Source organism: Diachasma alloeum, unplaced genomic scaffold (genome assembly GCF_001412515.2).
Source record: "Diachasma alloeum isolate Michigan unplaced genomic scaffold, Dall2.0 Dall_scaffold_00364, whole genome shotgun sequence".
Lineage (NCBI taxonomy): Eukaryota > Metazoa > Arthropoda > Insecta > Hymenoptera > Braconidae > Diachasma > Diachasma alloeum.
Genome location: NW_021680503.1, coordinates 598,003 through 624,826, shown reverse-complemented (window position 1 = coordinate 624,826; position 26,824 = coordinate 598,003). Strand labels below are relative to the sequence as shown.

Sequence of the window (26,824 nt, the reverse complement as noted above, 5' to 3'; positions counted from 1 at the left end):
TTTTCCCCCCCCCCGAGTTTTTACAATGAACTAGAAAAATACACACGTGCTTTCATACCCTCAACCCACCCTAACCTCGCACGGTATATCTCGCACTCGCATCCATTACGTGTTCGCGCACTCTTTCGGAATGGTTTAACAAAAAGGAGAGGAAAAAAAGGGGGGAGACGAGAAAAAAAGACGAATGCATTGCGATAACGGGGAATAAAAAGTGCAACCGCAGCACTCGGGTTGTTTTATTGTGCTCGGCGTTATTCGATTGACTGATTTTTTTCGGTACTACATGTTTTTCTTTTCAAGAATATTTATAAACAGATAATGTTATCTCTGCAAGGCTATTGGGTGGGATTTTATTGTCAGTTTGTCCGTGAAAAGTGACAATGAAATCGAATGATGAATAACAATTTTAGTTTTTTTGTCGGGGCATGGCAGGAGCGGGGGACGGTGTGTGAACGATGAGTCAGGATGTTTCGTAAATGTGAATGGGTGATATCTGAATGAAGAAATGAATATTCAGTGTAATATGACGCTGAATTTTCAATTGTTTTGACGTTCTAGTATATATTACCAGAATTTTCTTGGATTCTGGCAATTTTCGGGGAATAATTGGACTGAAATTTAGTTTTCATTGATTTTTCCATAAAATTGTGAATTTTCAATGACGAAATTCCTTTGGATTTCAGTGGAAGTTTAATATCTTTTGATGGAAATTTTTTAGAAATTTCAACCCAAGATTTTTTATACTGCACTGCAATTTTCAATAAGAAGATGAATATTCAATTCTAAATGACACTAAATTTTGAATTAATTTGAAATTGAAGAATTCGTTTACCTCAATTTTCGTGATTTCTAACAATTTTCATGGAATAATTGGACTGAAATTTAGTTTTCGTGGATTTTTCCAGAAAATTGTGACTTTTTAATGACGAAGTTCCTTGAAATTTCAGTGGAAATATAATATCTTGTGGGGGAAATTTTCTAGGAAAAAAAAAGAATATTCAATACTGCATGACGCTGAATTTTCAATTAAATTGAAATTTAAGAATTCCTTTACCTTAATTTTCGTAATTTCTATAAGTTTTCATAGAATAATTAAACATAAATTTTCAGCTTCTAGTGATTTTTCCATAAAATTAGTTAACTTCAACGAAGTTATCATGTGATAAAAATTTCGAACAAATATACCGTAAATTTTCACCAAACATTTCTAAAAGTGAATATATTTTCCTGAATTTTCGTGATTTCCATCAATTTTCACGAACTAATCAACCTGAAATTGACAGCCTTCATCAATTTTTCCACCCCATCATCAATTTTTATCGAAATTATACCCGATAAAAATTTAAGTCAAAAAGTTTTACCACCGCGGACAATGTTATCTTTAAAAACGCCATTGGCGAGGATTTTATTGTCATCGAAACCGCGAGTTATTTTCCGTTTTCATTTCATCGCTCCGGAAATTGAAGGATCGCTTGGGTTAATCATCAATTTATTAGATTGAATAAGCCCATTGTACCGTGAACGAAGACGAAAAAATAAATCGATAGAGGTTTTCTCCTCCCTTATCCCTATACACTTGCGTCCCCTTTTTTTAAAGACGGAACGCCAGCCGTTGAGATAATCCCGGGCCGCTATACCTCCAATTGGATTCGTAATCCATCGATTCCGGGGGCTCGGTTACGTGGGTGCGGGTTTGTTTTAACTGTGTGGAGAGATGCCGATATCACTCTCGGAGGAAAAACCTCAATGAAGGCACGAAAATCGGGGGAAAAAGGAGTATACGGGGGTTGCAGATGGCTCATTCCTGAAACTTTCAGGGGGCAAACAAAAGCCCGCGATCGTTTTGCCTCTCTCTCTCCCTTTTTTTTCACTCGGAGACTTTTCTTCCCAGTTCTCCCCACACCATTCCGTTAAAATCTGAGCTCCGTGAGAGGAGCTGTGATCTTTTTCCATTCTCCCTGCGGTTTTCTAAAATCATTTGGTCCTCATTCATGGGGACTGGGGGTTGGGCGAATTCCGGGGAATGAATCAAATGAATTGATTTGTTCCATTTCAAGGGGACTTGATTAAACGCTACCTTATCCGAGTGATTGAATTCGGGGATAAAGATACCTTGAGTCGGAGAAAAAAAATGATGGGAAGGTTTAAAGTGAAGAGTAATTGTATGGGGAGAAAATTGTTCAATTTCTTGTCGTTGAAAAAATTTAATGGAAAAAGGTTTTGTTTGGTGAAGCCAGTTTTTGGATTTCATTGAAAATTGATTAATCGTTTGATTTTATTTTCTTGGATTTGGATTTCTGCTTTTATAGATGATTTTTTTATGCAAAGGAGGATATTTTTGAGGATTATGGGAATTAGTTAAGGGAAAATCCGTTTTCTATTGTGAATTAGGGAATTGTGGGTTTAATGGAGAAATATGGGATTCTATCTCGTTCTATTTAGTTTATTTGATGATCAAATGAATTGTCTTTCCATTTCAAGGAGTATTGATTAAACGGTACCTTGTCCGAGCGATTGAATTCGGAGTCGGAGAAAAAAAATGATGGGAAGGTTTAAAGTGAAGAGTAATTGTATGGGGAGGAAATTGTTCAATTTCTTGTCGTTGAAAAAATTTAATGGAAAAAGGTTTTGTGTGGTGAAGTCAGTTTTTGGATTTCATTGAAAACTGATTAATCGTTTGGATTTATTTTCTTGGATTAGGATGTCTGACTGATCTGTATTTGCATGATTTTTTTTATTCCCATCAATTTCTATTGAACAATTGCACTGAAATTTACTATTTTTAAGTCAAAAATTTTCATTTCAGTATTTTTATTCAACTGAAATAATTTAATTAGATTTCTATGAAGCTTACAATGAATATGTTTCTTAAAAATACATGAATTATTAATTCTTCTTTGCTCAGCTGCAATGACATAATATTCGAAAACAACAGATTATAAAAAAAAATAAAAGTGCAAATCGATGTCTTCCAACAAAATTGTTCCCTCAACTCCTCTAAAAACTCGCGACATGAAACCCTCTCTTTTTCCTTATTCTTAAAATTAATAGAGTTTCTTTCAAATTAATTTAAAATTCAACCACATGTTCACCTAAATTCTCCAACGTTACGCTTCATTAAATAATAAAATGTATCGAATATTTGAAGCTCAAAAAATAATTATCAACAAAATCAAAGCAAAATGAAACTAACCCCCCCCCCTCCCCCGAAAAATTACTTCTCCCAGCAAATTTGATTCCCCCAAAAGGAATTGTAGAAAAACCAATTTAGACCGCATAAAAATTTTTATTTCCGGTTTGTTGGAGAAGCGAGTAACCAGGAAAATGGTTATGTTGTACCACCGACGAGATGTGTGCACCGCTGTATATACACCCATTGCATACATATTTATGTTGCAAAGGGGGTGGGCGAGGGGGTGGGTTAGAGTGACTGTGAGGTACGTTGATGGGACGCACCCGGTAGGCGAAAGGTGTGAGAGGGAAAATAGGGGAGGTGAAAGGGGGTGGACAGATATAGTACGAAGCCAATTAAAGTGCAAATGTATGGAGATACGGTTGGAATGCCAAGCAGCACAGTGACCGGGAAACCGGCATAAAACCAAAAACACCTCGTCAATCGACACGCCTATCGAATGTGAATGCGCATACATAAATTCATCGATGGTGTATACTGCCGGGAAAACACCTAGTGTTGGTCTATAACTGCATAGACGATGGTATATAAATTGAAGGGAGCGATGTGGCTGGGGTGATTGAGACGGGAATCAAAAATTTTGTCTGCGTGAGCCGATTGACAAATTTCGGCGCTCAATGCGGGTTGTATATTGTAGTTGGAAATTATTGGGGTTAAAGCACGAGTTCGTGATTATTTAATATCATTTTTATTCGCTCATTATCACAGGCGGGTGATTTCCGGCAACGCGAAGAGCGTTTCGATGGACTGGACGAGGGAGGGGGAGGGGAAGGGGGAAAGAAGGGGTGAGGAGTATTATTGGAATTCTGTTTTGTGGATGTGGGGGAGGGGAGATGTTTTAAATATTGAGGGGATATTTGGTTGGATAATGTTGGGATGAATGACGGCTTCTAATTGTTCGGTTTCAGGGGGAGTGTTCGCTCGCATTTTATTGAGAATTGATTAATCATTCGGATTTAATTTCTTGGATTTGAATGTCTGATTGTAGAGAAGATTTTTTGGTTCGGAAAGGGGGATGCTTTTGGGGGTTATGATTTGTTTTAGAAATTATTCATGGAAAATCGGTTTTCTATGGTGAAAATTGAAAAATTGTGGGGTTTTAATTTGATGGAGAAATATGGGATTCTATTTCGTATTATTTAGTTTATGAATTTGATGGTTGGATACTGAGGAACAGTTTTACTGAAATATTGAGGGATTTCGTGAACATTCATGATTTGATAATAAAGATAAGAAAAAATCAGGTGAATATATTCTTGAAATTCAAATTGATTAACGATTCAGCATAAAAATGACTGCTGAAATTTCAATTTTTGACATTTACAATCTATATTCTAACAAACAGATGACGAATTAAATAACGAGGCGGATTCGGAAAGGACACTTTAAGGGAAATACTGTAACGGAATCAAATTGAATTCAGCATAATTGGGTACTGAACATTCATGTTTTTATTGCAAATTCAGCTAAATTTCGTCTTTTTGCTGCTCAAAAACTTGAAATACCATTGGGTTTTTCATTGAATTTTGAAACTTCATGATTTTTCCTCCTAAATACAATTGAATGTCATTCTCCTGTAAATAACTACGGAACTTCTCCTAAAACTTCAATTTTGTTTTAACAATCCATCCATGTGATCCTTCATAATAAAATTTAGAGATTGCATTGAAATTGGAACTTCAAATTATCGTAGGGGGCGAAGCCCCCCGGAGTTGATGAATGAAGGGAGGAGGGGGCGCAGCCCACCAATTCAATTCATGATAATTTATAATAAAATTTAGATATAAGGAAATTTAGATATTCCATCGGAATCACAATTTCAAATTACCATAGGGGGGGGGGCAAAGCCCCCCCGTAGTTGGCGAGCAAAGGGAGCAGGGGGCCCAGCCCCCCCAGTCAAGAAAACTCATTTTTCCACGAACGCAACCCAATTCTCAATATCCGTTCTGCAGAGTGATCCATCGCCATGAATGCATCGATTTTCCAAACCGTGAAAATGTTGAATTCAGCATAATTGGGGACTAAGCATTCATGTTTTGATTGAAAATTCTGGTAATTTGAAGAAAGCGCGTCTACTTACTGCTCAAAAATTTGGAATCCGATTGGATTTTCAGTGAAATCATAGGGGAGGGAGGTGAAGCCCCCGGGTAGTTGGCCATCGAAGGGGACAGGGGGCCCAGCCCCCCCAGTCAGCAAAACTCTTTTTTCCACGAACGCAACCCAATTCTCAATACCCATTCTGCAGAGTGATCCATCGCCATAAATACATCAATTTGCCAAACCCTGAAAATGTTGAATTCAGCATAATTGGGGACTAAACATTCATGTTTTGATTGAAAATCCAGGTAATTTGAAGAAAGCGCGTCTACTTGCTGCTCAAAAATTTGGAATCCGATTGGATTTTCAGTGGAATCATAGGGGGGAGGGGAGGAAGCCCGCGTGTTATTGGCCATCGAAGGTGCAGGGGGCCCAGCCCCCCCAGTCAACAAAACTCATTTTTCCACGAACGCAACCCAATTCTCAATACCTGTTCTGCAGAGTGATCCATCGCCATGAATGCATCGATTCGCCAAATCGTGAAAATGTTGAATTCAGCATAATTGGAGACTAAGCATTCATGTTTTGATTGAAAATTCAGGTAATTTGAAGAAAGCGCGTCTACTTGCTGCTCAAAAATTTGGAATCGGATTGGAATTTCAGTGAAATCAGAGGGGAGGGGAGTGAAGCCCCCGGGTAGTTGGCCATCGAACGGGGACAGGGGGCCCAGCCCCCCCAGTCAGCAAAACTCATTTTTCCACGAACGCAACCCAATTCTCAATACCCATTCTGCAGAGTGATCTGTCACCATGAATACATCGATTTGACAAAGCGTGAAATTGCTAAATTACCATCGCTCAAGCTACATCGTCGTCAATACACTTCTGTAATTACGATAGCTACCAGATATAACGCGATAGTACGAGGTAAAGTGGCAAAGGGATATCTCACGGGGGATCACGTCCATATAACACAGCCAAGACGTGATCGCATAACGGGCTATAATTGCAGATCCAGTGGACTATATACTATCGGTGCGATTTCACGGGAGGATAGAATGCTACAGCATCCATCTTACTCTTCCCAGTGGAGTACATGTTCACAGGATACATGGAATACTAGTAACTTTGACTGGTGTTGCAATTCTCCGACTATTCCCCCCCAACTACATGACTGATCGCCCTATTCTGACGCACAAGTTTTAAATGCAAGTGTCAATTAAAATATCCATTATCAGGATGCTGATCGATATGTCGATGGAACGTGTGGAGTTTCGGGGGTGAAAATTACCGGGAAATGATCAACATTCCTCACTAGCTGTGATAAAAACTAATGGATCGCTAGATTACAGTTTACAGGACAGATACACAAGTTGTAAAATCGATGTGTATCCGTTTATCGTACACAATTGCAGTGCCTTTTTTGGTCCTTTCAGACTGTAAAATCGGCTCGTTGAATTTTTGGCACAAACTCCACCCGCCAGCCTCTGTTCGCGATTTATGTTTTCAAAGCTCTCCAACTGGGTCAATGTCCTATCGGGCTCCAAACTGGCGAACGAAAATTTTTCCTTATTTCAATGACTTTCGGAACATTTGGTCTATTTGTTGAGAGTAAAAAAATTCATTTTCAACACTCGATCGAAAGGAAAAATTTGTTTGATTTCGAGGCATATGTTATGAATAACATGTGGAATATCGCAGTTATGATTCATGCAAACGCAATTTTTTCAAAGAAAACAATAGAAAAGGAATTTTTTGATGAAAAAAGGGAGCAGAAGCCTATATGAAATAAAAAATAAAAATAAACCTGATAGATTTTTATCAAGTGACGGTTTTGGTGGAATTTGAAGGAAATTCCGCCATTGGAATTTTAAATTTGATGAGAAAATAAATAGAAACTGTGAATTTCAGTTCAATTTTTCTATGAACATTTGTGGAAATCAAGAAAATTCAGGTGAATATATTTTTTAATTTTTAATCAACTGGAAATGCAGAGCAATTTTGGTCTGAATATTCATATTTTTATTGAAAGATCAAATACATTGGAGAATTCTAGTTTTCCTGCTGTTAAAAAATTTAGAATTTCAACGAATTCTCAGAGAAATATAAGATTTCATTATTTTTTCCTAAGCAATCGAATTTAGTGTGACTCTCCTGAGAATTCCTAGTGAATTGTGTAAGAAATTTTAGTTCAATTTCATCATTGAACATTCACAATTTGATGAAAAGATGAATGAAAAATGTGAATTTCTGTTTAATTATTCTATGAAAATTTATGGAAATCAGGAAAATTTCGGTGAATATAGTCGGGAAATCTCAATGAATTGAAAATTCAGGGAAATTTTGTTCAGAATATTCATATTTTCATTGCAAATTCAAATACATTGGAGAATTCTAGTTTTCCGGCTGTTAAAAAATTTAGAATTCCAAGCAATCGAATTTAGTGTCACTTTCCTGAGAATTCCTAGTGAACTGTCCATGAAATTTCAATAATTTCTTAATAGTGTAAAGTGGGAAAAATTTTTAGTTGAATTTCATAATTGAAAATTCGCAATTTGGTGAAAAGATGAATGGAAACTATGAATTTCTGTTCAATTATTGTATGAAAATTTATGGCAATCAAGAAAATTCAGGTGAATATATTCGTGAAATCTCAATTAACTGAAAATTCAGCTGAGTTTTGTTCTGAATATTCGTTCAATAATCAATTCTAGTTTTCCTGCCACTAAAAAATTTAGAATTTTTTTGAAAATTCAGTGAAATTCATGATTTCCCCCCTAAGCTGAATTCAATGTCGCTCGCCGTTCTCAATTCCTTTCGCAACGGTAAATTCAATCGGTCAATCATTGAAATTTGTTTTCATCCTCTTCGAATGCCATAAAAATAAGGAGCCCAGTGATGCACAGCAGATCTCAGACCAATTCACCCTCAAATCCCAGTTTTTACGACATTCAGAAAGAATAGACGTGCGTCATTAAGACCCTCGCAATAATATTTGTCAACGATATTATATACCAGGAATTGCTGGAGTGAATTCGTCTGAGTGTGAAACAGGATTCCAGGAATAATGACGAATCTGTTCCAATCTCGTAAGCAGATTGTCGGTAGTATCACAATAACGAGGAAGGTGGTACCATGTTTCCGAGAATGCAATGTTTCTATAGTTTGGTTGAAACGCTTGATTCACCTGGTTTGTGATTCACAAGCATCTAGCGTAACCACTCACACGACCACTCCCTTCGAATATATATGACAAAAGCTGTGTTTCGAGGGAAGATATCTCGGCGTGTACATGTACCCGAGTAGACGCTCCGAGACTGCCTGTGTTTTTACTCCTGAGTGCATTAGAAGGGAGATATTTCATGGGGATATAGCGCGAGCCGTAAGTTCGGAATTTCGGGAGGGGAGTGATGTTCTCTCCTTTCTTTTATACGCGATCGGCCGCGCGTGCTATGCACGCGCCTCCTCATCTGCTCACATAGCGGCGCTGCGCTTTCAATCTTACGGTGACAGTGATTCGAGATTTTTGAGATGTATCGAGGTCGATTTCCTTTCGACTTTTTACTATAGGGAAAACGATGTAATTTTTTTATTATATAATTTTTTGGTTTTGTATTTCAGTAGCGAAGCGGTAAACCGGGTTAAGTCGATTTTGACTATTGGCCAGTTTTTGACGAATATCTGGGAATCTAAAAGAGATAGAAAATTTTTTGTCATGACCTTTTTTGTAGAGCCAACTGAGGGTTATAAAAAAGGTGATGAGCAAAATTTTGCTATCTCTCTTAGATTCCGAGATATTTGTCAAAAAATGGCCAAAAGTCAAAATCGACTTAACCCGGTTTACCGCTTTGTTACTGATTTTATTTGGAAAAATTCCATTTGCATTAAAAATTGTGATATGTTGTGAGAAGGTCAATACTGAATATTAATAATTGGGATTCAGAGGTCCTACGGGGCTAGCGCACTGCGGTGAGAAACATTGTTTGGAAAAACTGGAAAGAGCATTTGGGAAAAACAAATATGCGGAATAAAAACGGGATGAAGGAATAAGAAACCGTAAAAACTGAGAGGTATACGGTGAAATGGGATAAATAAAAAAAAAATTGGGATTCAGAGTATTCAGATTTCGATCTAGAGTGAAAAAATAATTGTCTAATGTCACTGAGAATGCGATGAAATTTCCTATTTTTGCTTCCGAATGAAAGCTTGGTAATCGTTCAAATTTAAGTTTTGGATTTTTTGTAACGAAAACGCAATTTTTAGACCTCGTGTGTGCAAAGTTTTTCATCAATTACTCGCTAATGATTGCATGGGATTGAATCTTTTTTTGTTGAATGTAGATATTGTTGAGCCCTATCAATCACCATTAATTAAAATTTAATTCATGGATTAGTTTTTTGAATTCTCGAATTTTTTCGAAAATCGGTTGTCCTGCGGTAACTAAAAAAATGTTCTGAATTGAATGATGGATTGAATGATGGCTTAAAAATTTGTTCGGATGTCCTTTTCACCGAGTTCGAAGATGAAGGCGATAGCAATAATCGTTATTTTGATTTATTTGAAAATTTGCAAAAATTTGGATTTTTTGAAAATCAAAATTCCGGGGATATCTTTGAATATCAGGCTTCAAATGAATTCAATCATAGCTTAAAATGTTTGTTTTAATGCCATTAAGTCGAAGTTAAAAGATGATTACGATAGCTATATTGGTTGATTTGATTTTTATGATGACTCTTGAAAATTTCCAATTTTTCATGAATTTCCCTGATAGTGAGCTTTCTGATGGTTTCTTCTAATGTGATTTTTCGAATTCACTCAAGTATGTGTAAATAAAATTTGTTCGGTCGTACATGTAAATTAATAGTTAAGACGACCATTGAAATACTTTCGTTTCCAAAAAACTTTCCAATTTTTCCCACGAAACAATTTCGGTTTCCCCAAGTAACCGAAAGATGCAGTTTAATCTCTTCGAGTTGAGTTTACACACGTACAAGTCATAAAATCCCGAAATTTTGTTTCTGGAAAACCCTTGTCAACTCATAGGCACAAAAAAAAATTATTTTCTCTCTAATTGTTACTGTCCAGACAACTTTGGTCGCCAGACGAAAATCGTAAATTTAACTCCGAGCGTCCGTCCGGACCTTTTTTTTGTCTCTCCGGATTTTTTTTTGTCTCTTCAGGCCTCACCCACGCGCTCAACGTACCTTTCGCCAGCGTTGCTGAGTCCCTAAATATTTTCACGTNATTTCGGGAGGGGAGTGATGTTCTCTCCTTTCTTTTATACGCGATCGGCCGCGCGTGCTATGCACGCGCCTCCTCATCTGCTCACATAGCGGCGCTGCGCTTTCAATCTTACGGTGACAGTGATTCGAGATTTTTGAGATGTATCGAGGTCGATTTCCTTTCGACTTTTTACTATAGGGAAAACGATGTAATTTTTTTATTATATAATTTTTTGGTTTTGTATTTCAGTAGCGAAGCGGTAAACCGGGTTAAGTCGATTTTGACTATTGGCCAGTTTTTGACGAATATCTGGGAATCTAAAAGAGATAGAAAATTTTTTGTCATGACCTTTTTTGTAGAGCCAACTGAGGGTTATAAAAAAGGTGATGAGCAAAATTTTGCTATCTCTCTTAGATTCCGAGATATTTGTCAAAAAATGGCCAAAAGTCAAAATCGACTTAACCCGGTTTACCGCTTTGTTACTGATTTTATTTGGAAAAATTCCATTTGCATTAAAAATTGTGATATGTTGTGAGAAGGTCAATACTGAATATTAATAATTGGGATTCAGAGGTCCTACGGGGCTAGCGCACTGCGGTGAGAAACATTGTTTGGAAAAACTGGAAAGAGCATTTGGGAAAAACAAATATGCGGAATAAAAACGGGATGAAGGAATAAGAAACCGTAAAAACTGAGAGGTATACGGTGAAATGGGATAAATAAAAAAAAAATTGGGATTCAGAGTATTCAGATTTCGATCTAGAGTGAAAAAATAATTGTCTAATGTCACTGAGAATGCGATGAAATTTCCTATTTTTGCTTCCGAATGAAAGCTTGGTAATCGTTCAAATTTAAGTTTTGGATTTTTTGTAACGAAAACGCAATTTTTAGACCTCGTGTGTGCAAAGTTTTTCATCAATTACTCGCTAATGATTGCATGGGATTGAATCTTTTTTTGTTGAATGTAGATATTGTTGAGCCCTATCAATCACCATTAATTAAAATTTAATTCATGGATTAGTTTTTTGAATTCTCGAATTTTTTCGAAAATCGGTTGTCCTGCGGTAACTAAAAAAATGTTCTGAATTGAATGATGGATTGAATGATGGCTTAAAAATTTGTTCGGATGTCCTTTTCACCGAGTTCGAAGATGAAGGCGATAGCAATAATCGTTATTTTGATTTATTTGAAAATTTGCAAAAATTTGGATTTTTTGAAAATCAAAATTCCGGGGATATCTTTGAATATCAGGCTTCAAATGAATTCAATCATAGCTTAAAATGTTTGTTTTAATGCCATTAAGTCGAAGTTAAAAGATGATTACGATAGCTATATTGGTTGATTTGATTTTTATGATGACTCTTGAAAATTTCCAATTTTTCATGAATTTCCCTGATAGTGAGCTTTCTGATGGTTTCTTCTAATGTGATTTTTCGAATTCACTCAAGTATGTGTAAATAAAATTTGTTCGGTCGTACATGTAAATTAATAGTTAAGACGACCATTGAAATACTTTCGTTTCCAAAAAACTTTCCAATTTTTCCCACGAAACAATTTCGGTTTCCCCAAGTAACCGAAAGATGCAGTTTAATCTCTTCGAGTTGAGTTTACACACGTACAAGTCATAAAATCCCGAAATTTTGTTTCTGGAAAACCCTTGTCAACTCATAGGCACAAAAAAAAATTATTTTCTCTCTAATTGTTACTGTCCAGACAACTTTGGTCGCCAGACGAAAATCGTAAATTTAACTCCGAGCGTCCGTCCGGACCTTTTTTTTGTCTCTCCGGATTTTTTTTTGTCTCTTCAGGCCTCACCCACGCGCTCAACGTACCTTTCGCCAGCGTTGCTGAGTCCCTAAATATTTTCACGCCTTCAAATAGTTTTCCACCAATAAGAAAATTTCTCTACCCTCTCTCTACAAGGGAACAACCCTCTTTACCCTCACTCTACATTGTACATGAAGAGGAGAACATAGGAAATATTTTAAGTTAGTACCAACGAAGATTCCAAAGAGAAAACATCGAGACACAACACTCAGTTCTGATCTCGTATTTAAAATCAAATATCCGATCTAATATAAGGTTATTTTAAAAGTGCAATAGTCATTGTTATAGACTCTAGTTTCGTGAATTATCTTGTGAATTAATTTATCAACATTTTTCTTTATCAATAGACTCTGTTTTTGTGAACTCCTTTGTGAAATATTTTATCAACATTTTTATTATCAATTATATCGTGAGTTTAAGTGAATTGTGGCTAATTATTGCAATCCCGTTCCTTAGACTTTTAATTCTGTTGCTTTCGGGTCACTCGTCGTCAGCAGCCGTACCGGAGACCAGATTGACGTACCAAGGAGTATACCTGGGCCTTACAACCCCAGGGAAGGGTTGACATTAAAAATTATTCAGCTATCGCGTCAATTACCCCGTACAAAATTTTTCTATTAACATTTTATCGAAGGACTGAGGGGAGGGATAGAACCGCAAAAAGGACAATCGGTTATATAGAAGAAAGGGATATTAACAATAATGATGATGATAACATTCAACTCCAGTTGAAAATCTGACAAAATTATTTGAAAAAAAATCTTATTCAATTTAATAAAATGAAACAAACAATGAATCATACATGGTCGAAGGAAATGATGTGCAAAATAACCCTTCGGAAGCATATTGCTTATTTATTAGCAAAAATAACTATACCATATTCAACACAAGAGCAATTTCCCACTTGTTAAGCAGTAATAACACTCAATAATGATTCCTCCACTTCCTGAATTTTCAATGAAAACACATCATAAGTTCAAAACAAAAAAATCCTCAAAAGTCTTAATGTTACAGACGCCAAAAACGACTAAAATTTCGTGACACAAAATCATAAAAACTAGTGCAAAAGTGTCTCCCATCAGACACTAGTTTGTCCACTGCTCCCAAAACCCTCCGCACTTTCCCAAAATGAATTCCCCCAAATCCACAGCTGCTTGTCCTCCCAGCACCCAAGAGCCAATAATCCCAGGAATGATTCTCAAGAGGTTGAACAGCGTCGCCGACTGGAACTTCAAAGAAAGCCCCGATTGCCGACCAATAATCGAAGGAATTCCCATCCCCGCGGTCCACCAACTCCTCTCTTTGTCCCATTCTTCTTATTTCCTCTCGCCATCCCTGTGTTCACTACATTTGCCCCCGCCCCTCATCCCATTTCATTTTCTTTGTTCATCCCCCTCAATTCAGCTATAACCTATAACTAACGTTTCCCCGAGTCTTATCGAAGTCTCCTGGCTATCCCCCGGATACTGGTCTTCTTATCCCTAACCCCAAAAACCCTTTTACCACCAGCCGGAAATCCCATGAGGCATTTTCTACTTTATAATGCAGCCCCATCCGGTGTGTGTTCTCTCCGTCTCCAGTGCCAGAAGGTGCTCATCTCCCCGAGGCACACGAGATTACTTCAACGAAATCGATCCCCATACTGCCGTTGTACGAGCCCAAGTCAAACCCCACCATCGGATCACTTATCGTTAGAAATCCAATGGATAAAATTGTAAATAATGACGATTCAGCCTTGGGGAAATATCCCGTGCCGTAATTGCATTTCACAGTCTTTCCAAATGGCGAGTTTACGGTTTTTTCGCAGAGGCGGCAATCGCAGGGGGTGTGGGTGATTTATTTTATCGAAAATTGTTATTGGTCTTGCGTGTTGTTTCAGTCAATTTGGATGTCGATGTGGATGCGGGAGCGAGTTATAACGAGACCTCAGGGGCTTGACTGGGTTAAGGACTGGGGGAGACTGACAGCTGGGAGTCAGGGAGGCAAAGTACGAATGACGCATGAGTGGCGGTGTCGAGATAGGTTATTGTGGATGGGGAAGTTAGTTGTGGAGGGCATGGAGAAGTTTGGGTTCAACGTTTTTAGTTTATTGGAGTTGCTTCTGGAATATTTTGCGAAATAAATTTTGGGTCAAAGTCATGGGTTAGGGTCAATTTATTGCTTGAAAGAAGTTGAAATTTCACTGACAGTTTTATAGAGAGTGATATTGAATTTGATTGAGGGAGGAATGATGAAATTTCTATATTTGGGTGGGAATTCAAGGAAATTCTGAAGTTTTGATCAACAAGGAGAGGAGAATTCTCGAACTTACTTGAATTCTCCATCAAGATATGAATAGTTATTAAAAATTTATATTAAATTTTCAATTAATTGCGGATTTAAGAATAAATTTCCCTGATTTTTTTATTTTTATTCATTTTCATGGAATAGTTAAATTAAAATTTTCCGTTTTCATTAATCTTTTGATCGAATTCTAAATTTTTAGAAACGAAAATCCTTGGAATTGCTGGGGAAATTTTTTTAATTTTGTAGACAGTTGAGTTGTAATTTTTGGGAGGTGACATTTAATTCAGTTTAAAGAGAAAATCATGAAATTTCTCATTTCACTGAAAATTCAATGAAATTTAATAATTTTGAACAGCAGAAAAACGAGGATTCCCTCATTGGGTATCAATTAATCACAATTTCAAGAATATATTCCCCTGAATTTTCCTGATTTTTATTAACTTTCATGGAATAATTAAATTGAAATTTGCGGTTTCCATTCATTTTTGGATGGATCTGTGAATTTTTAATGATGAAAATCCTTGGAATTGTTATGGAAAAATTTTTAATATCGTTTACATTTGACTATTCATTTTCGGGAGGCAACATTGAATTGAATTTTGAGAGAAATTCATGAAATTTTTCATTTCACCGAAAATTCAATAGAATTCAATAATTTTAAACAGTAGCAAAACGATTCTCTCATTGGATTTCAATTAATTGAAAATTGAAGAATACATTCCCCTGAATTTCCCTGATTTTTATTGATTCTCAATTTACGGTTTCTATCGACTTTCCCGTCAACTTGTGAATTTTAAATGACGAAATTCCTTAACTACTGCATGCTGAACGCAATTAACAACGAAATTAAAAAATCGCAGCTATCGCAGAAAAAAACACCCGCATACGTCAAAGATAAGATCAACAAAAAGCAAACAGCATCTGACCAACTAATCGAATGACAAACACCAGCAATTTGTTCCACCGCCCGCGCGAAACATCCCTAATTCATTTCAATTTCCCTCCTCCCAAACACTAAAAATCTCAATCGATTTTCATTCCACCCAACAATCCCCATGACGAATGTTGACGTTGAATATGAGTTTAGGCATGGCGCCTAGGTCCCTCTGCGCCCGAGCCAAATGTTTGCCGCATAACCCGCGAAAAACTGGGATAAAAATATTTATGAATGGATTAAATTTCTGTTTACCCACCGAATAGACTGTAAATTACATTTTTTCCAGTGTCACAGTATCACATACAACACTCGGTTGGTATTTCAATGACCTGGAAATACCCTGTTCTTTTGTCCTGCACGTTGTGAAATTTATGAAGACTGCTAAGAATGAGAGAAAATAATCGAGAAAAAAACAACTTGTGACCTGTTTTTTACGTTACGAGAGTTTGAAATTCAGTGGGCGTGCACCCTTGGAGGACTGTTTCACTCGACCCGTTGTAAATGGCACTCCAAAATATCTTAACGCTTTTCATGAGATGCTTAATAATCTTAATATCTGGGCGGGTATGATCTTGCTAGCTGGCAGCAGCAGAACCCATTCCCAGGGAGTTGGGCCACCCCAATACTGCAGCCGGAGAACTTCTGTCGCGTATATGAAACTTGCGAAGATACTTATATCGTTATTACATACATGCAGATTACTTTGTGTTATATGCTTATGATTATGAGTTTGCGTTGTCTTGTCGCCGGAATCTTCTTCGGTCTGTCGTTGCTTCAGAAAATATTCCCTCGAATGTCGTAATATCGCGCTTAATTTATTCGGAAGACAATGATGGTTTGAATTGAGACATTGAGTGCAAAAAAATATCCCCCCCATGTTTTTGTGTCTGAATTTAAGACACTATTCCGCGTGCAGGAATAAACAGTATTTTTTATGCGAAACTACATTTTTTTAGTAGGAACCTTCGCCCGTTGCTCGCTTCGCTCGTCAACGCTAGGGGGCTTCGCCCGCTCACTCGCCATCGCCGGGGAGCTTCGCCCGCTCACTCGCATCGCCTCTTGCTTGGTTCGCTCGTCAGCGCTGGGAGGCTTCACCCGTTTGCTCGCTTCGCTCCCCCCCCCCATCTCCTTCAGTTCAAAAAAAGATCGGAAATACCTCGTCTCAAAGAAAATAAAAAATATATAGGCTCGCACTACCGCATTGAAATTCCATCTTGTTTTCGACAGGTGTTGGATAACTGATATCACTCGTAGTCATTCTCAACAGACTCGGTTCGCATAAGAAAAATAAGCAAAACATATTACGCTCCCAACAGTTCATAATCAATAATTTACGGCAATCGTATTCACAAGAAAGGCTCCAACCAACGCCTCATTTTGACTCTTATGACCCTTGTGAACCCTGAAAATTTTTGCGTTATCTTAATTTACAAAATTATTATATAGAGAGAAATTATTTCAGTAGCGAAATAGCAAACCGGTTCAAGTCGATTTGGCTCTTCGCTGACTTTTCGAGGAATATCTCCGAATCTAAAAGAAATAGCGAAAGGGTCATTATAACCTTTTTTGTAGCGCTTAATTCGTACTACAAAAAAGGTTTGTTTGAAACATAGTCATCATTCTATCAGTTCAGCGGGGAATTAAGTCGGTAATCTTCGAAATCAATCGGGACCCTTCGGGTCAACAGTCAAGAGTCAGCGAATCACCCGGAAAGGTAGTAGTACGAAAAGGTCCGTTAGAGCAATCGCTCGGCAGTTCAACAGCCATGTAATAGATTATCAACTCAGTTATTAGTTCAGTTCATCCACTTAGTAGAAATGATATAGAATATCAACATTAGAGTCAAATCAACGTAGATTTAGTGAATTAACAAGTATTATAGTTTCTCAATGAATTAAGTACATCAGCAGTGAATTATCGAAACATTAGAGTAGGATCAACGGAAGGCGCGTGTCGACGCGTCTCTCAACGTGTATAGTTCCTCACCACTTGAGTTAGATTTAGTCGTTACAGCAATTATTGATAGACATTTATCACAGACATTTAATAGTGACTCAACAGTGAATTATCAATTTAGACAAGTGTATAAAGTGTATATAGTATTTTACGACGTGGTTCGATCCCAAAATTAAACTGTGATTTTATGAAACAGTGTTAGAATTCATTTTCCGGCCTCACCTCTAATCACACACCACCCTAAACCTAGCTCCTCACCAAACAAGGTTGTTACAAAAAAATTGCTATCTCTCTTAGATTCAGAGATAGTCATTAAAAACTGACCGATAGTCTAAATCGGTTTACCGCTTCGCTACTGATTTCATGTGATTAAAGTTAATTATAATAAAAAAAATATGCTCATCCTAAATTGGTGATAAAATCTACATCTTTATTATGAATTTTTATTATTCGTCGACTGAAAAATGTAATACTTCGACGTCGCGTGAAAAATTCAGTGGCAAATTCGAATGTTACCGTGTTGACGCATTAGAAAATATGACATCCCACGGGAGTGACTGGCGTTGATGCAGAATATCATGCATTTATGCACTATTCTCCTGTGATGGAGAAATCTACACCCAATGTGGGAATACAATGCTACAGAGAAATTGAAATTTCATCGACAGTTCAATAGTCATTTTTAATGAACAACTCTGTGTTCGATTTAGTGGGGAATGGGAGGGGGGGGAGTCGTGGAATCTTAATTTTTTGTTGAAAATGAAATGGAAAAATATCCACCAATCCACAAACGCACGTTTATTATTTAGAAATGGAGTGGACAAAATGCACCAAATGCCTGCGCTAACATGCGCTTATATGGGATAGTATCTTTCAAATATTTCTTCTTTTTGCCGGGTACCCCAAATTTTCCTCTGGTCATTCGAGTCAGTATAGTTTTGCAAATTACCTTCTGTTTTTATTTCTATTTTTAGAGTCTTCTAGTAGGTGAATCATAAACTCCAACATATATTCCATAAGAGCCTGTGCATAAAGAAAAATTTGTTTATTTATTGCTGGCGAGCCTATTGCGATTTATTTATTTTTTTTAAATAAAAAAAGTTAGTTCGACATGTTCTGCTATCAGCCAAAAAAGTTACAGAATATTCCTTGAACATGAAAAAATAAGATTTACTAAAAATGGCTAAACATCCTTAACTTGGCAAAAGGATATTTTTTCTCAATGTTGACCTAACAAAATCTCAATTTATAGAAAATTGAAAAACGATGAAAGGTATTCTCCTCCCGAAAAAGTGATTCCTCGGCAGAAGCAATTTTTTTCTCAGTGCGCGCATATTCCCCCGAGTCAAATCAAAAGTGCACTACAAACAGAAAGTGACGCAGACACGGAGAGAGCCCCCGCTGAAAACGGAGAATAAGGATTCGAGTCGAGTCGAGTCGAGGGTTTTCCCTGCGGCCGGAAATTTACTCCACGCGGTACGCCCCAACGACGATTGGTATCCCTCCTACACCATCGTCACAAGAGAAATTCTGTTTTTCACTCGTGGCGACATGTTTTCTCTCACCTACCGTGTAAATCCAAGTGCAACCGACAGCTGTAAGAATAAGCCACCGAGACGAGAGCATGTCATGCGAAATTGTGCCGGCTCCCAGTGCAATTTAAAAGCGGATGGAGTACAGTGATGGGAAAAATAATTCGTGGAAATTGTCGGGAAAATGGCAGCCGCGTTATCGAGACTGTTCAGATAAATTTAAGATACTCCCATTGACAGGTTGAGTGCATATCCGTTGTGGTATTACGTCATCACTGACACCGCTACCCTCTCCCCCGCCCCGCGACTATCACTCCGCCTACCCGCTGGCTCCCAGGCGAGTTCTAAGTCTCGGAAAAGCTTCTTAAAAAATTTTCCAACTCGACGCTTACGGAAAGAGCTCAACGTGACTGCTGACGGAAAAAAGGCTGTGTGGAAGTTTGAAAATTCTGGCGGTTGAATTATTTTATGAATACGTCACGTGCGCATTTTTGGGAAAACATTCGCGTGATGGTGTCATTATTTATCAACTTTTATGTGAGGTGATGAGGACATTTCACGTGATGTTTATTCGAAATATATTTTTAAAATAATTTTTTGTTTTGTGTGGAAAGTATTCTGTAAAATTATTTAAAAAGACGTTATCGTTTATCTCTCTATATCTCTCTATATATAAATAAAAAAATAAGGCGAAAAATTCAGGGGACACTCAAGTTCAGGGGACGCTTAAATTCAGGGGACGCTCAAATTCAGGGGACGTTGGGTGCCTATACGAGGAGGTGCGTGTATTTATAAGGGATGTCTATATGAGGGGGTGGTCATAAAGGGGATATCGATATTTATGGAGGATTTCTGTTAGGGGGTGCTCATATGGAAGATGTTTATGGGTACGGTCACACCGCTGCGGTCACACGGACGGAGGGGGAGCGAGCGAAGCGAGCGGGGGTGGCAAAGCCCCCCCGGGTTGGCGAGCGGAGCGAGCAGGGGGCGAAGCCCCCTAGTTTGAAAATAAATAACAATAAATAATAATGTGGCTTTTGATAGACTTTTTGGAAATTTCGTTTAGAGACAGTTTCATGAAACAATCAATGGGAACTATAAATTTCAGCTCAATTATTCCATTAAATTTGCATGTATTTTTGAACTCACACTTGATTGAAAATGAATTTGTATAGAAGTTTTGAACAAAAGCTCAAGCAAATGTTCAGAAATTTAGAATTTCACTGCATTTCTTTGTGAAATTAGAAACATGTCATGTTTTTTTTCGGACAATACAACTTAATTTCCTTTTGTATCCTTTGAAGTGTATTTAAAGTCTCACAATTCTCCTCATGATCATTTTTCATATCTAACAATAAAGAAAAATTTCATGGACAGCCTCAATTCAAAATCTGATTCTTCTATTCTATAATAATTCCTATCATCTCTCTCGTTCTCAACTTAAAAATAATTCCTAAGTTCAGTATTACCCCTTCACTCAGTCTCTGAAAACAAATGTTTCGTTTGGAAATTGTTGGACATCGTTCCATAAAAACTAATAGAAGCAGGAAAGTTTAAGTCAAATTTCATGTGTTGATTGAAAATCCCCGTAAATGTCGAAAAACTTGGAATTCCATTGAAAATTCAGTGAACTTCCAATTTTAATGATTTTTGTCTGATAGTGTAACTTAATTTTCTTTAGTACCCTTCGATGTGCACTTAATGCCTCACAATTCTCCTCATGATTATCTTTCATATGCAACAATAAAAAAATTCATGTATAGTCTCAATTCAAAATATTATTCTTCACAAAATCAGTAGCGAAGTGGTAAAACGGTACAAGTCAATTTTGACTATTGACCAGTTTTCAATGAATATCTCGGAATCTAAGGGAGATGGCAAAATTTTTGTTACAACCTTTTTTATGGAGCCAATTGAAAGCTATAATAACTGTAATTACAAAAATTTCGCTATCTCCCTTAGATTCGGAAATATTCCTCAAAAACTCAACCGGGAGATGAGTCGTCTTAAACCGTTTTACCACTTCGCTGTTAAAATGCTTAAAATTTACGAAATCCACTGGAAATTTACTAAAATTCCCATTTTCATTACTTCCTTCTTCCAATGTAACAGCATCCTCCCCTGTGCCCTTCGGCGTGTACTCAGTCTCACAATTCTCCTCATGATCATCTGTCCAATTCAACAATAAAACAATTCACGTATAGTCTCAATTCAAAATATTATTCTTCACTTCAAGAACAATTCCCATCATCTCCCGTGCTCCACCTAAAAATAATTCCCAACTTAATTCCCCCTTTCCCTAGACTGAAATAACGAAACATCCAGTCATGCAAAAAAACCTGAAAACAAATGTTTCGTTTGGAAATTGTCAGACGTATTTCATCGAGTGAAATAGTGCGACGAGCGGTGTGACGCGGGCATTTTTTCATTCCAACGAATTACTGGGTGAAAATTTCAACAGATGAGTTAGGCCATAGCCCTCTAACAGTCTCCCGTCAATGGATAGTTACGGGTGGATATCTCTCCGCTCGTATATCTCGTGTCGCTTTAGCCTCTAAATAGGAGGATAGACGGGTGAAGGGGGCGGCGGGGGCCGGAGGGGGTTGTGGAGAAATGTATGGAGGATAGAGCTGAGTATACGATCCGTGTGAGGGGTGGAGTGGACAAGCGGTTGATACAGGTATAAACGGAATAAAGCGAAGTACGATCCGGCATGACAGCCCGCAGACCGGTTCGATCCGTTGAATTTTTCAGTGGGTGCTCTATTTTCAGACATGAACTTTTGCCCCCCACGGGTACACTGCCCCAGTCCACGACCAGTCAACGATTACCATTCATTTTTCATTATTGCATTTGCAAGGGGGTTTATTTACTCAACATCGGTGGACATTAAGAGGTGGAGGATGGAGTGAAATTCAATGCGGGGTAGAATGGTGAAGGGGTGGTTTGGCGAGCCTTTGGGGGATTAGGGTCACGAGGGTCATGGGGTCAAACCCGTATTCTTTTGAGTATGATTCTATTCCAATTGTGGGGTTAATTGAGAGCGTGAAAACGTCAATTTTTTTAAATAATTCAGTACACTGATAGCAAAGGTGGAACGATTCAGTTGCACCAAACGAGGCTTCTTAACTGTTACCGCGATTCGTTAATAATTAACGAGTCGTGGTAATAGTTAAAAAGTCTCGTTTGATTCGACTAAACCGTTATATCAGTGTCGCGAAGTGGTCAAACGGTACAAGTCAATTTTGACTATTGACTAGTTTTCAATGAATATCTCGGAATCTAAGGAAGATGGCAAAATTTTTGTTATAATATTTTTTGTAGAGCCGATTGAGAGCTACAATAAATGTAATTATGAAAATTTGGCTATCTCCCTTAGATTCAGAAATATTCCTCAAAAACTCAACTGGGAGATAAGTCAACTTGAACCGTTTTATCACTTCGCTACTGAATTGATCTCGTCGTGAAAGTGCGGATTTTATCGAAAATTCAATTAAATTAGAATTTTTTGAGCTGCTGGAAGATGGGGATTGCTGAACTTTCTTCAGTTTTTGATAAAAAAATATTTAGTAGCAAATGATAATTGAATTGAAATTTACAGTTGCCATTGATTTTGCGTTAAAATTTCGAATGTCCAAATGCATTCTGCATTCCTTGAAATTTTAGGGGAAATAGAGTAGAGTGATATCAAGTTCGAATTGACGGGAAAAAAGTCATGAAATTTCGGATTTTACTGAAAATTCAATTAAATTACAAGTTTGTGAGCAGCAGAAAGACCAGAATTTCTGATCTTTCTTCAATTTTTAGTCAAAACATGAATATTTAGTACCAAATAACATCGAATTTTCAGTTGATTGAAAATTTAAGAATACATTTACCTGAACTTGCCTGAGTTTTCTTAATTTTTGGAGAATAGTTGAATCGAAATTTACAGTTTTCATTAATTTTCATAAAAATTTCGATTCTTCAATTCCAGAATTCCTTGAAATTTCAGGGGAACTATATGCCCTCCTGGAAAGAATGGAAATTTCCCCGGCAGTTGACTAGTAATTTTCAAGAGAGCAATATTGGGTTCAATTTGAGGAGAAACAAGTCATGAAATCTCGGATTTCATCGAAAATTCACTGAAATTACAAATTTTTGAGCAGCAGAAACATGAGAATGCCTAAACATTCTTCAATTTTCAATCAACACATGAATATCTAGTACTAAAATTCACTCAATTTTCAATTAATTGAGCATTTCGGAATATATTCAACTAAATTTGCCCAATTCCAATTAATTTTCATGAAATAATTGAATTGAAATTTAGTTTCCATTGATTTTTCATCAAAGTTTCAAATGTCTGTAAAATTTCATGACCAGTTGACTAGTCATTTTCAGTAGTGAAATCACCAAATTTCAAATTTCACCGCAACACAAATATTCAGGCCCGGAAGTTGCCCTCATAAGCAACAGAATGCTCATTCTCCACTCTCTTAAAATCTAACGGTTGAAACTTCCGTCTCGTTCAACTCTGATCCAGCTTTCGTGGTCCCCCGCTCGAAAAAAAAACAGCAGAGGAAAATTAATGAAAGTTTCAGCTTGTTATACGTAAAACTGCTCGTATATCCGGTCATTCCAGTTAAGTCTGACAGTAACAATGAGTATACATGACTGTACTTTGTTCATGTGTGAGAGTGAGGGAGATGGATCAGCCCGGGGATTACATCAGTCTTCCCCTCTTTTCTCCTCGGACTTGGGGGCAACCGACAATCGGAGCAGAACATACGCGAGAAGAATTTCTCTAGAATTTTTCTGAGACTACACAAGAAAACTGGGGTCTGAAATCAATCCCTTTTGTCCGAATTAAAACCATTTTCAGTGACTCAAATTGAGACGGTAAGGCCGAGGGGCTGTTCACAGGCGAATTGGGTGACACCGCGATTGAAAAATGTAATCGATTACCCAGGATTACGGGACTGATTACACTGATTACCATTGCCTATGTGATAACCGTGATGACCAAGAGCACAGAATGGGATTACATTATTACAAATGATTTCGTCGATTACATTCTGTGATTACCAAACATCTGCAATCATTGAAATTACAAAAAAGGCCTCTCATTAAATATGAATTGATGGAATAATTGATTATTAGAACCTGCAAAGAAATGAGGAAGGAGGGGCGGGGATTAGAACAAAGGAATGCAGTCTACATGACTCCATCTGAAAATTTGGGCATTTATAAGTGCTATCAGCAAAATAAATTTACTGAATATCTACCATTGATGGAGAATGAAACTTACCAGCAGATAATTCAGAGATAATTCAGTCGCTGTTTCTCCAGAATAAGAAGAAATTTTAACTCTGTTGAATCAATTTTCTACGGACAAATGCTCTGTGCAAAACGCATTGGCTATGCAAGGTTCTGAACCATAAACATCTGGGATTCCAAGAAAAATTGATCCAGGGATCTCTGAGATTTACCGTTGGTAGAAATGACGCGCTCGAAAAGCCAAAAACAAAATTCACAGTCTCACTAGGAGCAACTACGAAAGATTACACTGATTAAAAATGATTACAGTGATTACAAATGATTACCACTTCATTACCAAAACTTGATTACACATATGGTAATCATGTGATTACAGTGATTACATTGATTCCACTGAGATCACAATTGATTACATCAGCGAGTGACATCACTTTTCGTGTCAAATGTCTCAAATTAAGACGTTTCGAAGATACTAATTTTTTTCAACTTATTATTCACATCAAGTCCCGCTGAAAGCCGGTGTCACACGTAAATGCAGCGAATAGAGTCAGTAACTCGCGAATATATCTCGCGGAAGGATTTGAGAGAGCATTATGCATTCGTGCGGGGGCTTATTTTACTTTAACCATGGTATTCCCCTGGTTCATCCCTGAATTATGGCGTGTGGAGGATCTCGGGAGAGTCGCACAAACACTGGCGATGGCGCACTCCATCCAACTCTGATCAAAGGGAATTTTTTTCCCGAAAGTCTAACTCATTGATAATTCCGCGTATACTAATGACATTTTTCGGCTGAAATTTTCTGCACGCCTCGGGAACATTTTTGCCGAGTGACAGTTCCATTCAAATTTCAAGGAAATTTCAGTAGCGACGCGGTAAACAGGGTCAAGTCGATTTTGACTATTGGCCAGTTTTTGAGGAATATCTCGGAATCTAAAAGAGATGGAAAATTTTTTGTCAGGACCTTTTTTATAACTCTCCACTGGCTCTATAAAAAAGGTAATGAGAAAAATTTCGCAGTCTCTCGTAGATTCTGAGAAATTCATCAAAAACTGGCCAAAAGTCAAAATCCACTTTACCCGGGTTACCGCTTCGCTACTGATTTGGAATTGAAAATTCATAATCTGATGAAAAAAATCAATGAAAACCGTTAATTTCAGTTCACTTATTATGTAAAAGTAGTCTTGAATTGTCAATTAATTGAAAATTTTGTGCAATTTTTTACTCTGTTCCATCCTCAATTAATAATTTCGTTTGGAAGTTCTCAAGTGAAATTAAATAGTCCTTTCAATCAAAGATAACTTCAAGCGCATATGAAATTATTTTCACAAGCCCCTCATAAGCTTCAAAATAACAAAATAATACTAAACTAAAAATGACTGAAATTATATCTCATGCACTGTTGAAAATTTTCGTCTGAATTTTCCGTGCCAAATTCCGGAAATTTTTATCATGTTCGAGTTCCACTGAAAGTTTAGGAAATCTTGTCATTGAAAAATCAAATACTCCATTGATTTTCTGTTCAAATGATCTGGAAATCAATAAAATACTTGATTTTTTAGTTCAATTATTCTGAGAAAATTCAGAAAAATCAGGAAAATTCAGTTAAAAATTGAAAATTCATGTCATTTTGTTCCTAAATATTCATGTTCTACTGAAACTTCAATCAAGCTCTCAAATTTCCATCTCACTCCCACTGAAAACACATGAATTCCCGTGAATTCTACTTAAAACTTGAAATTTCACAACTATTTTCCCGAAATTCTCATTGTCACTCTCATGAGATTTACTATAATATCTTCCACGAAATTTCAAAAAATTTCTACCAGCATGAAGCACGCGAGCATCCAAAATTGTCAACCCACCTAAAGACATCAATTCACTCATAAATCTCATATTCTTCATTAAAAAAAAAACGAATTTCAACACATTAACAACCCATTTTGAACATATAAAATATTCCAAAAATTATATTAGTCGTAAATTACCCTGAGTGACCTTAATAGTTAGCTCAGAGACTCGCTGTTTCATACATGTTTGCAGTCAATTCTCGTGATTCGCTCCAGCATTCGTTCCAATTTATCATCATAACTTCAATCCTTAATCGCTGGACCTTCGGATCGTTAACTCACCCCGATCATTCGTACACACTGAAAAAGATCCCTAATGACGGATTGAAATTCTCCCCGTATTATGAAACATGTAACCCCCTGTTAGCGCTAATCCGCACGATTTGCCGTGTACCCCGTTCGCCAATGGTCCTTTACCCAATGATTTCCTGCGTGCTCAACTGGATGCTATTAAGCTTACTGTATTCAATAAAGCTCGCTTTGCAGTTCATGTACGTTTTGCAATGAGACGGGAATAAACGAGCCCCACCTTCAGTTTTGTGGTTTTATAGTATAGAATATCCATAACCCCATACACATAAACTCAACAGCACACTCGCTGAAGTGTAATGTTTGGATTTCGAAACTGCAAAGTGAAATCCAAAGTCTATTTGAGCCCAAGTATTCAGCTCCGATATGGGAGTTTTATACCTTATGTCAACGTTTGCTTTCGATATCCTCGGGGG

The 26,824-nt window shown here is 37.2% G+C and overlaps 1 protein-coding gene across 1 annotated transcript in view; it reads right to left on the bottom strand.

The window, feature by feature from the left end:
- Positions 1–26,824, bottom strand: part of LOC107041372 — a 189,280-nt gene that overhangs the window by 96,808 nt on the left and 65,648 nt on the right. The window lies entirely within an intron of this gene.